A 12,490-nucleotide genomic window follows, 5' to 3' on the forward strand; every position below is an offset into this window, starting at 1 on the left:
TTCCCTCCCTCTCACTCTTCTTCATCTTCTCTCTCTCTTCCCACTCCCTGTCTCAAAACTCAACAAAAATACATTCAAACTTTCAAACAGGCAGTTGCACGTATGGGCATTTGTTGAAAGACCCAATTAAGACTGGCGACAAATATTTTACAATAGAGATGGGCATCACAGCGCTGTGTGACATTGAACAATGGGAAACCATGCCAATGCCAACAGTAGCGTTTGGTGAAATAATGTATGCCACAACCATACAATGGAGCTCCATACCAAACTTTCAAGTGCAGCCCAGTTGCACTTGGTGTGATCTTTGGTGTCTGGCCCTTCTCACCTCACATAATGTTTTCAAGGTTCATCTGTATTGTAGATTCTGGGAGCAGATCAGTCCTTTCAATGGCAGAGCCGTCTTCATTGTATGGATGTACTACAGTTTGTTTATCCCTTGTCAGTTAGGGGACATTTAGATCCATTTTAAGTTTTGGCTCTTACAAATTCCATTACGGTGAAGATTAGTGTCTAAAAGTCTGCATGGGTGTATTTTCTCATTTCTGGAGTGTAGATAGGTAGGAGTGAGACCTTGCGTGGTTCATGCTGTAACTGTATGTGTGTTTAACTTTGAACAAAGTACTAAGTTGTCTTTCTAAGCGGCTGCCCTTTTGCAGTGAATGTAGCAACTGCCTGTTGGTAGTTTCATACATTCTCATCAGCTATATATTCAGATTCTAATTTCTCCACAGCTTCTCCAACATTTAGCAGTTTTGCATTGCACAATGGAATATTAGGGACCTATCAAAAAGAAGGATCTCTTAGCCTTTGAGACAGCATGGAGGGACCTGGAAAGTATCATGCTAAGGAAACTTAGTCAGAGAAAGACAAGTATCCCATGATCTCACTCTAATGTGAAATCTCATGAATAAAATAAACTGATGTACAGAGTGGATCCAGAGACATGAAAGCATGAATAGAGGGAAGAGTCTTGGAAGAAAGGCAAGGGAAAGTGGTGGTTGGGAGGTAATTAACTAAGGACCTTGTATGCATATGCAGAACCTATGAACGCAGACATAGGGTGCTGAAGCCCTGGGGTGTGGGACAGGATGTGCTGGAGAGGGTTGATTGGGGGGGTAGGAATGGGACACGTGTAATCTTTCAACAATAAACATTTTTTAAAAAAAACATTGATGAACAATATAGATCCAGAGACATGGAAGCATAGAACAGAATGCTAAATCTCTGAGGGATGATGTGTGTGTGTGTGTGTGTGTGTGTGTGTGTGTGTGTGTGTGTAGAGTGGTGGGGCAATGGGATGAGATTAACCATAGAATGTATATGCATAACCCATGGATATAGGCAATAGTTCAGTGAATGCCTGGGGAGAATGCAGGGTTTAGGGAGTTAATGGGACAAGGAAAGGGGACATCTATAATACTTTCAAACACAAAGAGAAACTTAAAAATAAAATAAAATGTAATGTGACCAAAGGGAAGATGTCCACAATATACCAAGTTCAAGCAGCATGTTACAAACTCGTACACACAATGGGATCAGAGAGATGGTGAATTTTAAAGCTATTAATATTGTGCAGAATCACATTCATATAGAAAATTGCACCAAATCTAAGTGTACAACTCAATGACCAGTCCAGGGGTAAATACACCTGTCACCATCGCTAAGCTTAAAAGAGATAATATCTCTGGTTTCTTGCTTCTCTTTAGTTTCCCACCTCAGCAGGTATCCCCAAACACCCTGGTTCTCTTCTGCCTGTTTCTGAAGACAGGAATTGTGCCCAGGGCATTCCTGTGTAAATGGCTTCCTTTGCCTCATGACCTGAGGCTATGATTTCAGAGAGAAAGTGAGAGGGGGAGAGAGAGAGATGCATCAATGAAGAGAGAGATTTATGGATGGGCTGCCTTCTGAACATCCCCTGCTGGGGATCAAACCTGCAACCTGGGCATGTGCCCTGTCTGGGAATTGAACCATGACCTCCTGGTTCATAGCCCCATGCTCAGCCACTGAAACACACTGAACAGGCTGATTGTTTAAATAATCTGTGGCTGTTTGAAACTTACAGTTATGTGTTATGAGTATAATTTTTTGAAATAAAAACAATAAAAAAACCATAGGAAGCAATAGACGATTAATTCTGATACACAAATATGCTGCAATACCTAGTATTAAAGTAATTAATTCCCTGTAGAACCCAGCAGACATTAGAGGAGAAGGGAATTCAGTATCATGAGAAAAGTTCATGGTGGGTTGAATTTAAAATGAAAATAAGATCCCTGGTTGATGTGGCTTAGCTGAGTGGGCATTGTCCTGTGCACCCAAAAGTTGACGGTTTGATTTTCGATCACAACACATATCTGAGGTGCCAGCATAGTCCCTTTTAGGGTGCATGCAGGAAGCAGCTGACAGATGTTTCTATTCTCGCTCACCCTTCTTCTCTCTCTAAAATATCAATTAAAATTAATGATACAAAATTAAAAATAAATAAAATGAGGATAAGAAAAGTATAAGTGTGTAGCAGGATCTTATTTTTGCCCATTCTGAAATGCACTGGGAAGGTAAAACAAGATGGCATCTGCTGGGATTACCAAGGATATTTCTATATTTTAAGTTGGAGATAAATGGGGGCATGTAGAGCAATACAAGAATAGAAATGAACAAAGGGTAAACAGGAGTGGGCATCGAAGCCAGTGCATGGAGAGCTTTGAGGGGTTAGGGCTTTATTCTGAGTTGCCCCCAGTGGGAGGGATAGGAGGAGAGAATGCCCAAGCTGATAGCAGAAATTCCTTCTCATGGCCAGATAATCATGGAAGATGCCTTATTTATAAAGATCATTCTTTCGGGCCAGATAACCCTGAACAACTTATGGAAGGAACACTTGAAATGGCCTTGTGGGCCTGGTTGGTGTGTCTCAGTTGTTGATAGTGAACCTCTGAACCAGGAGGTCAAGGTTCAATTCCTGGTCAGTTGGATACTCTATTCTCAGTAGGAGTGGTGCAGTAGGCAGCCAATCCGTGTTTTTCATCATTGATGTTTATTCTCCCTCTCCATGTCCCTTCCTCTCTCTCTCTGAAATCAATAAAAACATGTTCTTAAACTAGACAAGTCTTACATGAAGGATGAACAATTAAAGTGGCCTACCTTCACCTCTCTGCAGGACTGCTGATGAGAGTTAACCTGTTCACAGAGCAAATAAATGGATTATATAGACACCCCCACACCACAAGAAATCTCAGGGCTCTCTTAACTAGGGTAAAAAATAAAGCACAATGGTTACCCAGCCAATACAGAAGGCAGGAGGAGGACGTCTCAGAGGTACAAATGGTAGCAACTGCCAGGCTATAACAGAGATGAGGAAACCAAACATTCTTATGTTTCCATGGCTTCCAGGGCTGGCCTGCAGGCCTATGACAATAGGCTCCTTAAAGGGCCAGAGTCACTGAACAGGTCTTCAAGAGTTGAAGTCTTTCTACTGTAGAAATATCCTTTTTAAGGTCTTAGACCAAATAGTCACTGTAATCCATCCAAGTCTTAAGTAGAAACCCTGGAATAAGAGCCACGGAATTGGGGAGCAAGTGTTATGATAGGTAGCCAGGGCCAGGGCAAGGGGGCGAGGGGGCGTGCGATACGGGTCAGTCCTTGGACCAGGAACCTGGGGTGAAACTGACTTGGGTCCTGGCTATCACCGGACTCTGCTTACAGTTGGACCTTACTGTCTCCCTGGAAGAGTTCCTGCTAGGAAATTACAAGGGACAAGTGAGCTGGGGATGGAGGTGGGTGGGAGAAGAAAGGTCCAAAGGGGGTGGCAAACAGGGAGAACAAGGAAGAGAAAGGGCAAAGTGACTCCTGAGTCAGGAAACAGTCAGCTCACTGGGTGGGCACTGTGACAGGCACCTGCTGGTGTCCCTGAGCCCAGCTGCTGCCTCTGCTGGGTCTCCCTCCTCAAGTGCTCTCACAGGGACCCCTCCCTGCCTGGCGCCCCAACAGAGGCCCGGCACTGTCCCACACTGAACCCAACCCAAAGGCCACATGGCAGCCTCTAGCTCCTGGGCACCTTGGAAGGATTCCCAGGGAGGAGGAAGAATGAGAGAAATATCACCGCCCTCAGGCGCCCTCGCTTTGTGCTGCCCTGATGGGAAATGCATAGGGCACATTCTTTTGCCTTATTCCTGTGAAAAAATAATTAAGTGAGAACCTTCAACAGTCATTCCCAAAGAGCCCTTGACAAGGGCTAGGAACTCTTTTCCCAGATTCCCCAGAGCACACCCCGCCATGGTGGCCGCCTCACCTGCTGTGTCTGAACCCTTATGACCTGTCCACTTGCTCTCTGTTGACAGTGAAGGCAAAGAGGGGTCAAGAGACAGCTTTCCACAGCCCCAGAGGTTCAATCATTCTCCTTTTGGACCAGCAGGAGGCAGGCGCACTTCCCTCAGCAGGTTATCATGTTCCAGAAACTGGTCCTCATCAGAAGCATGTCCCCCAAGAGCTTCCTTTTTCAAATAACCACAGGTTTGACTCACTTAAATAACACACGTCCTGTTTCAAACTTATATGTCCTGTCAGTCTGTTAACAAGGCCTACTTCGGGGACAGATTTCATGGGGGGAAACATGGTGTTTACCTAGGAACCATATCCCAGCCTTCCAGACCTGCAAGAGAATGGGTAAACCTTGACTGCAGGCCAGCCCTGAAAATCCCATGGAACCCAAAGGCTCCTTTCAAACCCCTGGGTTGGGGGCCAGGGACTCTCACTCAATGCAGAGGCTGTGACTTCCTCCCAGTTCTAAGGACATTGTGCAAATCACAGCAGACAGAGAAGGGGCATCTACCACTTTACATTTGCTCTATCAGAGGGAAGAGGGAAGAATCCCTTGCCCATAGCCAAAGGATCCAATAAATATTCTGGGGTCCACAGGCAATGTCTTTGGAACACATGTTTAAATAACTGATATACTTATGCTCCAAGGGGAAATTTTGTCACATACTCTGCTCTCAGAGACATAAGTATTCTTTGAGAAGAAAGTCATTTCACGTCAGCCCTTGGATTTCTCTGCGCTAGCTCTCACATTAAAGTGAGTCTGTCTCAATTTAAACCTATTAATGACCTCCCCCAGTTAATTGTTGAGTCTTAAGTCAGTCCTTTGAAAATTCTGAGGTGCTGTGAGCAATGAAACAGAAGGTGTGGGTAAAGTGTATGTTATGACCCCGCAGTACTTGACTAGATATATTAGAAGCACTTCTCACATGAAAGATATCTAGTTAATATGGCCTGAAAGAAGCCATCAGTAAGAGAGTAAGCTGAAGTTGTCTCTCCTGAAATGCCTATAAACATGATTTTGGATTGTAATGACATGAGGATGTTAGTAGAGGAGCGGGCGAGGGGGTGGGGGTGGAGCTTACAACTTACCCAGGAAGTGAGTTGGACCACCCATGAAGCTTGGAAGAGAAATGTGTTGTGGTTGTTTTTTTTCACACAGGGTATACCTATGGAGTGCGGTTCTGAGGGCAGTTACCTAGATTTGTAGAAACAAGACCTATGCTGACTCGGAATCCAGTTAAGCTTTAAGAGATAGGTAGCAATTTTAAACACAGGACAATTGGCTCATTTTATTCAGCAAACCAAAATCTTTTTACGAAAATAGCAAAGAAGGTGTGGAAGGGGGAATGCTTTCAATTGAGCCTTAAGAGGCAGCCTGAACATCTTATGCAATAAACGAAATAAAATTGTACAATTATTTTTGTAAATATATTATTATTTATTTCAGAGAGGTGTGGAGAGGGAGAGAGAGAGAGAAACATCAATGATGAGAGAGAATCATTGATAGGCTGACTCCTATATGCCCCCACTGGGCATCCAGCTCAAATCCCGGGTATGTGCCCTTAACCAGAATAGAACCTGGTACCTTTCAGTCCGCAGTCCGATGCTATATCCACTGAGCCGAACCATCTAGGGCTGTACAATTATTTTTAAAGCTTTAAAAATTCTAATAAGAGTTTGATAATAACAACAAAAGGTTGTTAACGTTAAAGGTGTACTGTCATTTTGCAGGGAAATGTCCTTTTTTTAGACACTACTTTTGAAGTGTATAAGCATGAAGAAATGTGATGTCTGGGGTTTGCTTTAGGTCTTCAGAGAAAGAAAAATAGATGAAAAGAAGGGAAGGAAGGAGAGAGAAAATGATTATGGCGGAATCATAATAACTTCTGAGTCTGGTAATGGAAGGCGGATTCCTTCCACTATTTTGCTTTTGCACATTTGGGAAAATTGGCTGTACAGGTGGAGTGGAGAGGTGTTAGGGCCATGGCATAGAAGGTCTGGTTAGTTGTTTGTAGTGGTAGTTTGAGAGGGAGCTGTGAGAATCTGAGCAACTCTCATTTTCACACAATAGGTATATAACCTTGATTATCTATACTAATAATAGAAAAACATGTAAATTGACCGTACCACGGAGATGCCCACAGCCAATCAGAGATGAGCATGCAAATTAAAAAGGGAAAGATGGCCGTGCCTGTGGGCAGAGGGCACGGCCACAGGCATCGAGCGGCTGGGAGCAGGGCGGGATGCCCGCCCTTTCTCTGTAGTGACTCGGGGGGCATTCCAGCTCCTAGGAAGCTCAGGGCCTATGCACACATGTGCTGCGCAGCCTGGGGCAGGGTAAGATGCCAAGCGGCCATGGTCCCGGGGACGCCACTGGATTGGCTGGTCCTGTCAGCCCTGCCTGGGGGTGGCTGGAGTTCACAGTCCTCTTGGTTTGTGCAGCCCCTGGACTGGAAGTGGAAACCAAGAGCTCGCGGAGCACCAGGAATTCTGGGAATCGTAGGTCTGTTGGCTGGCGCATTGCGGGATCTCCAAAACACTAGAGCAAAGTGAGCCTCGAGCAAGTTACTGTTGTGGGTAGGGGATGGAGGGAATGCAAAGGTAAGAGGCATAAGTAAAGTCACAGTGTTGAGGAAATATTAAAGGGAAGCTATCCTGTGACTTCTAGGAAATCTGCACAATTGGACCAAAGGGAAATAAAAAGGAAAGGACCTCTATTATGCTGTGATCACCAAACCAAACTGGGTTGGGGTCTCAGAAAATCCGCTCATATGATTTCAAAGACAGACAGAAATTCCGGGATTGGAGAGGGCTCCCCTGAAGGTTCCCAGATTGGAGAGGGTGCAGGTGGGCTGAGGGACCCACTCCTTGTGCACAAATCTTTGTGGACCGAACCCCCAATAATTAAGACAGGTGGACAGTGGTGTTGTGTTTTTTTTTTGCGTTGTTTTTTTTTTTTTTAATGGAAGTTCATTAACCAATCAAGGATCTCAATTTGGACATAAACAAATGACCACTTTCTGCTCAAAATGGCCTTTTCTATGGTCGTGAGTCCTTGCAACTATTTCCTAGAGCATCCTGATAATACTTTACCCCGATAAACTGCTCATGTTGGATTTGCAAAGCTATGCAAGTGGGATTTTCACACTTCTGAGAACTTGGGGTACACTTGGTTGTCGGGGGGAAGCTGGTTAGAGAGGGTTAACAGCCCACTCGGCAGCATCAGGATGGCAGCCAGAACCGCCACAGGGATGATGCTGCCCATCTCCTGCTGGTCGGGCCTGAAGGGGATGTGGAAGGATGGCGGGAAGCATATGCCCTCTTCATTCATCACAGAGTGGTAGTTCCAGATCACAGCCATGAAGATAAATGTGCCAGCTATGATGCTCAGGACTCTGGAAGCCAAGAAGAGATTGCAGGTGTTTTCCTTCTGAAGATGAGACACGCACACTCTCTGCAGGCCCATGACCATGAGCACTTTCCCCAAGAGAGCCAGGAGGCTGGCGGCCAGCAGCATGTGCTGAGAGATGCGGATATTGAGCAGTAGGTAGGTGTCACTGTAAGTGTAGAGGTGTCACGCTATGACTTTACTCTGGATGCTGTTGGACTGGTAAGTGCAGACCTTCCACATTCATACACAGGCCAGCCCCGGGCAGGGGGCAGAGCTGTTCTCCATGTACCAAACCCACCACTCCACCAGGCCCATGCAAGTCATGGAGAAGATCCATCCTGTGGTGGTGACAATGAAACCCACTACTTGGCAGTTGGCACTGTGGACCAGCGTGTTCATGGCCATGTGTCCCGGGAAACTGCAAACCAATAGAGAGCGTCATGAGAGTGGGACAAACAGTCCTGTAACCGCCCCCTGGGGATGAGGAGGGCTATATTGGATAGGGAAATTCCATATTCCCGAATGGAGATACTTGACCCCCATACTCGGCTTGAGAAGGGTCCTTGGGCAATTTTTACTAAAAGCCTTAAAATATGCAGACTTTCACCCTGCAGTGTTCCTAAGTGGTTAGAGAGTCTTCTCAACAGGCCAAAATGGCTACTTTGATCCCTGGTCAGTGCACATACAATAAGCCAACAATGATTGCAACAGTCAGTGGAACACCAAGTCAATGTTCCTCCCTCCCTTCCTCCCTCCCTCTCTGTCTTCTTCCTCTTCTCTCTCTCTTTTTCCCTCCCTGTCTCAAAAATCAACAAAAATACATTCAAACTTTTAAACAGGGAGTTCCACTCATGGGCATTTGTTGAAAAACCCAATTAAGACTGGCGACAAATATTTTACAATAGAGATGGGCATCACAGCGCTGTGTGACATTGAACAATGGGAAACCTTGTCAAAGGCAACAGTAGGGTTTCGTGAAATTATGTATGCTACATCCATACAATGGAGCTCCATACCAAACTTACAAGTGCAGCCCAGTCGCACTTGGTGTAATGTTTGGTGTCTGGCCCTTCTCACCTCGCATAACGTTTTCAAGGTTCAACTGTATTGTAGCTCCTGGGAGCAGACCATTCCTTTCAATGGCAGAGCCATCTTCCATTGTATGGATATACCACAGTTTGTTTATCCCTTCGTCAGTTTGGGAACATTTAGATCCATTTTAAGTTTTGGCTCTTACACCTTCCATCTCTGAGAACATTTCTGTCTAAACCTTTGCATGGTGTATGTTCTCATTTCTGGAGTGTTAGGTAGGAGTGAGACTGTGTGTGGGTCATGCTGTAACTGTATGTGTGTTCAACTTTGAACAAAGTACTAAGCTGTCTCCACAATCTTGTCTGTTCTCCACCAACTAACCTCCCCTGCTGGTCCAGTCACCCCTAACTGTGCTCCCCTGCAATCCTAATTGCCCCCAACTGCCCTCCCCTGGCGGCCTGGTCTCCCCCTGATTACCACACGTTCAGGCCTGGGTCCTACCAACTGCACTCCCCTGCTGGTCTGGTCCCCCCCAACTCCCCTGCCCTGCAGGCATCGTCCCCCCAATGACCCTCTGCTGCAGTCCTGGGTTTCCCCATCTGCCCTCCCTGGCTGGCCTTGATCTCCCAACCACCCTCCCCTGGAGGCCTGTGTCCCCCATGAACTGTCATCCACTGCCGGCAAGTCTCCTTCAACTGCCCTCCCCTGCAGGCCTGGTCTACCCCAAATGCCCTCTTTTGCTAGCCCAGTCACCCCTAACTACTCTCCCTTGCCAGCAATGTCACCCTCAGCTACTCTCCCTGCTGGACTGATGGCCCCTAACTGCCCTCCCCTGCAGGCCTGGGTTTTCCCAACTGCCTTCCACTGCTGGCAGGTCTCCTTCAACTGCCCTCCCCTGCAGGCCTGGTCCCCCCAACTCCCCTCCACTGGAGGCCTGGTCCCCCCCCCCAACACTCCTCCCCTGCAGGGTTGGTCCTCCCCAACTGCCCAATACTTCTTGCCTGCTCTCCCCCAACTGATCTCCCCTGCTGGTCCAGTCACCCCTAACTGCCATCCCTTGATAGCATTGTAGCCCCCCCTGCAGGCCTCGTCCCACTCAACTGCTCTCCCCTGCAGGCATTGTCCCTCCCAACTGCCCTCCCATATATCCCTGTTCCCCCTCAACAGCCTTCCCCTGCCAGCCCAATTGTCCCTAACTGCCCTCCCTGAAGGCCTAGTTGCCCCTAATTGCCCTCACCTGCCAGCCCAGTCACCCCTAATTGCCCTCCCCTGTAAGGCTGATTGCCCCTAACTGCTCTCTCATGCTCATCTGGTCGCCCCCAACTGCCCTCCCCTGCAGGCCTTGTCCCTCCCAATTCCCCTCCATTGCAGGCCTGGTCCCCCAAAACTACCCACCCCTTCAGGCATGGGTCCCATCAACTGCCCTCCCCTGCAGGCCTTGTCCCCCTAAAATCCCCTCCCTTTCAGGCCTGGTCCCCCACAACTACCCTTCCCTTCAGTCATGGTCCCATCAACTGCCCTCCCCTGCTGGCCTGGTCCCCCACAACTGCCCTCCCCTGCAGGCTTAGGTCTCCCCCAACTGCCCTCCACTACCAGCCTGGTCTCCCCCAACTGCCCTCCCCTGCTGGCCCAGGCACTCCTAACTGCCCTCACTTGCCAGCATGGTTGCCTCCAACTGCCCTCCCCTGCAGGCCTAGTCACCCCTAACTGCCCTCCCCTACCAGACTGATTGCCCCTAACTGCCCTTCCCTGAAGACCTGTTCATCCCCAACTACCCTGCCCTTAAAACCCGCTTGTGATGACATGGGGCAGCCATATTGTGACAACGTGGGTGTGAACATTTTGTGATGATGTGACAGTGACCATCTTGTGACAAGAGTTTGACAATGTTGTCACGACATGGGGTGGCCATCTTGTGATGACGTCTGGGTGCCCATAATATGAGGATGTGGGAGTGGCCATCCTGTGGCAGCCATCTTGTGACAACATAGATGTGGCCATGTTGTGATGACGTGGGGCAGCCATATTGTGACAACATTAGGGTGGCCATCTTGTGATGATGTGGTGGTGGCCATCTTGTGGCATCCACCTTGTGATGACATGTGGTGGTCATATTGTGATGAAGTGTGGCTGGCTATTTTGTCGTGGCCATCATGTGATGACATGGGGGCGGCCATTGGGTGATAATGTGAGGGTGGCCATCTGGTGATGCAAGGGTGTGAGGATCAACTTGCATATTACCTTTTTATTATATAGGATTAGTTTCAGGTTTTATATTAGTTACAGTGTTACAGAGGACCGGAATAATCAAACAATGCAGGAAAGTTTGGAGTTACACTTTATTCACTGTGGTGGGCTTAGAGAAAATGAATTCAAATTCTAAGCAAAGCTACAAGCAGAACTTCCCTTTTTATTAAGGAACCAGCCCTCTGTGCAATTAGTGGTTATCTCACTGCTGTCTTTGAAAACAAGCACAGTTCTAAAAATTATGGACATAACTAGTCTTGACCTACAAGGTCAGACAGCTAAATTTATGGGCATATCTAGTCTCTGGCCTACAAGGTCAGACAGCTAAGTTTATTGTCCTCATTATTCAAGCAGGCTAAAGCAGGCTAGAAAGCAAAGTTATATTATTAGAATAAGAGGCCGTCTAAGAAAAACAGCAGAAAATTCCAAACAGCAGTTTTTACAAAATAGGGTTTTGGCTTCTCAACAGAATAGTGGTCAGACAATCATATTCTTTACACTGTGTTCTCTGATATTTCCAGTACCCACCTGGCATCATACCATCATTACAACACTATTGACTCTACTCCCAATTTAAGTGACAATAGGTCTACAGGTCACTTGTGTTGCTCACCCTTCCTTTTCTTTCTCACTTCTTCCCTCACTTACTTTATATAGAATTTCAAATGTCCCTGAAAGCTCAGTGAAGGCCCTGGGACATGCTTAATCCTTTTTACAGACCAGGAAATTGAGGCCAATTCCAGTTGCCTGTGCAACTGGACTCAGGATGCAGGGAGCCCTCACAACTTCACTCTCCACCTTTCCTAAGGGACAGCCATGAGGCAAACAGAACTCACATCCCCAGAAGGCTTCTGAGCCTTGTTCTCAAGCAACTCTTCATCGTGGATGCTCCACATTCTTTCCTCTACCTGCCCCCCGCTCCCATTCTTTATGTCCCCCGCTTCTGTAGAGCAGGTGGTAGGCTTTGCACTCTCTATGCAGGCACATGGGAACTGGGGGCAGGAATAGGCTTGCTTTTGTGCCAAGGCAGGAGCAGGGGTCACAGCCTCTCAAGTGTGCAGGCCACAGTGATGCCAATTAGCACTAGGAACTTTGCCGAACCACCACATTGGGGTACCCAGCAATGAGGCACTCCTCTGGTGAGGTGGCGCCTCCCCTCAAACCCCACCTCATGGCTGAGGGCCTGCGCACCTCCGCACCAGCATCCTTCCATATCAGCATTTCACACCGGACCAACCTGAGTCATGGGGCCACTGCAGAACCTCACTCTATGCTGGCAAGCAGATCCCCACCTGCCCACCCCTGCCCCTGCACAAGGCCCCTGCAGTGCAACTCGCTGTGGCACAGCTCTATGCCCCTTGGCCTACCTGCCTCCTGGCCAGCAGCTTCGCCAATGCTGCAGCGCTCGCCCTGGAGCCAATCCTCAGGCAGAGGTTTGTCTGCTTGCCTGCGGACCCCTCGGCTGTGGCTCTGAGCTGGATGCTTTGCTGAAGCTACATCTTC

General features: G+C 47.6%; 1 pseudogene across 1 annotated transcript in view; it reads right to left on the reverse strand.

Annotated features, from left to right (window-relative positions):
- The window catches only part of LOC307096518 (claudin-34-like), a 67,170-nt pseudogene that overhangs the window by 33,514 nt on the left and 21,166 nt on the right, over nucleotides 1-12,490 (reverse strand). The gene's annotated exons all lie outside the window — the stretch shown is intronic.

Source organism: Cnephaeus nilssonii, assembly GCF_951640355.1.
Source record: "Cnephaeus nilssonii genome assembly, chromosome: Y".
Lineage (NCBI taxonomy): Eukaryota > Metazoa > Chordata > Mammalia > Chiroptera > Vespertilionidae > Cnephaeus > Cnephaeus nilssonii.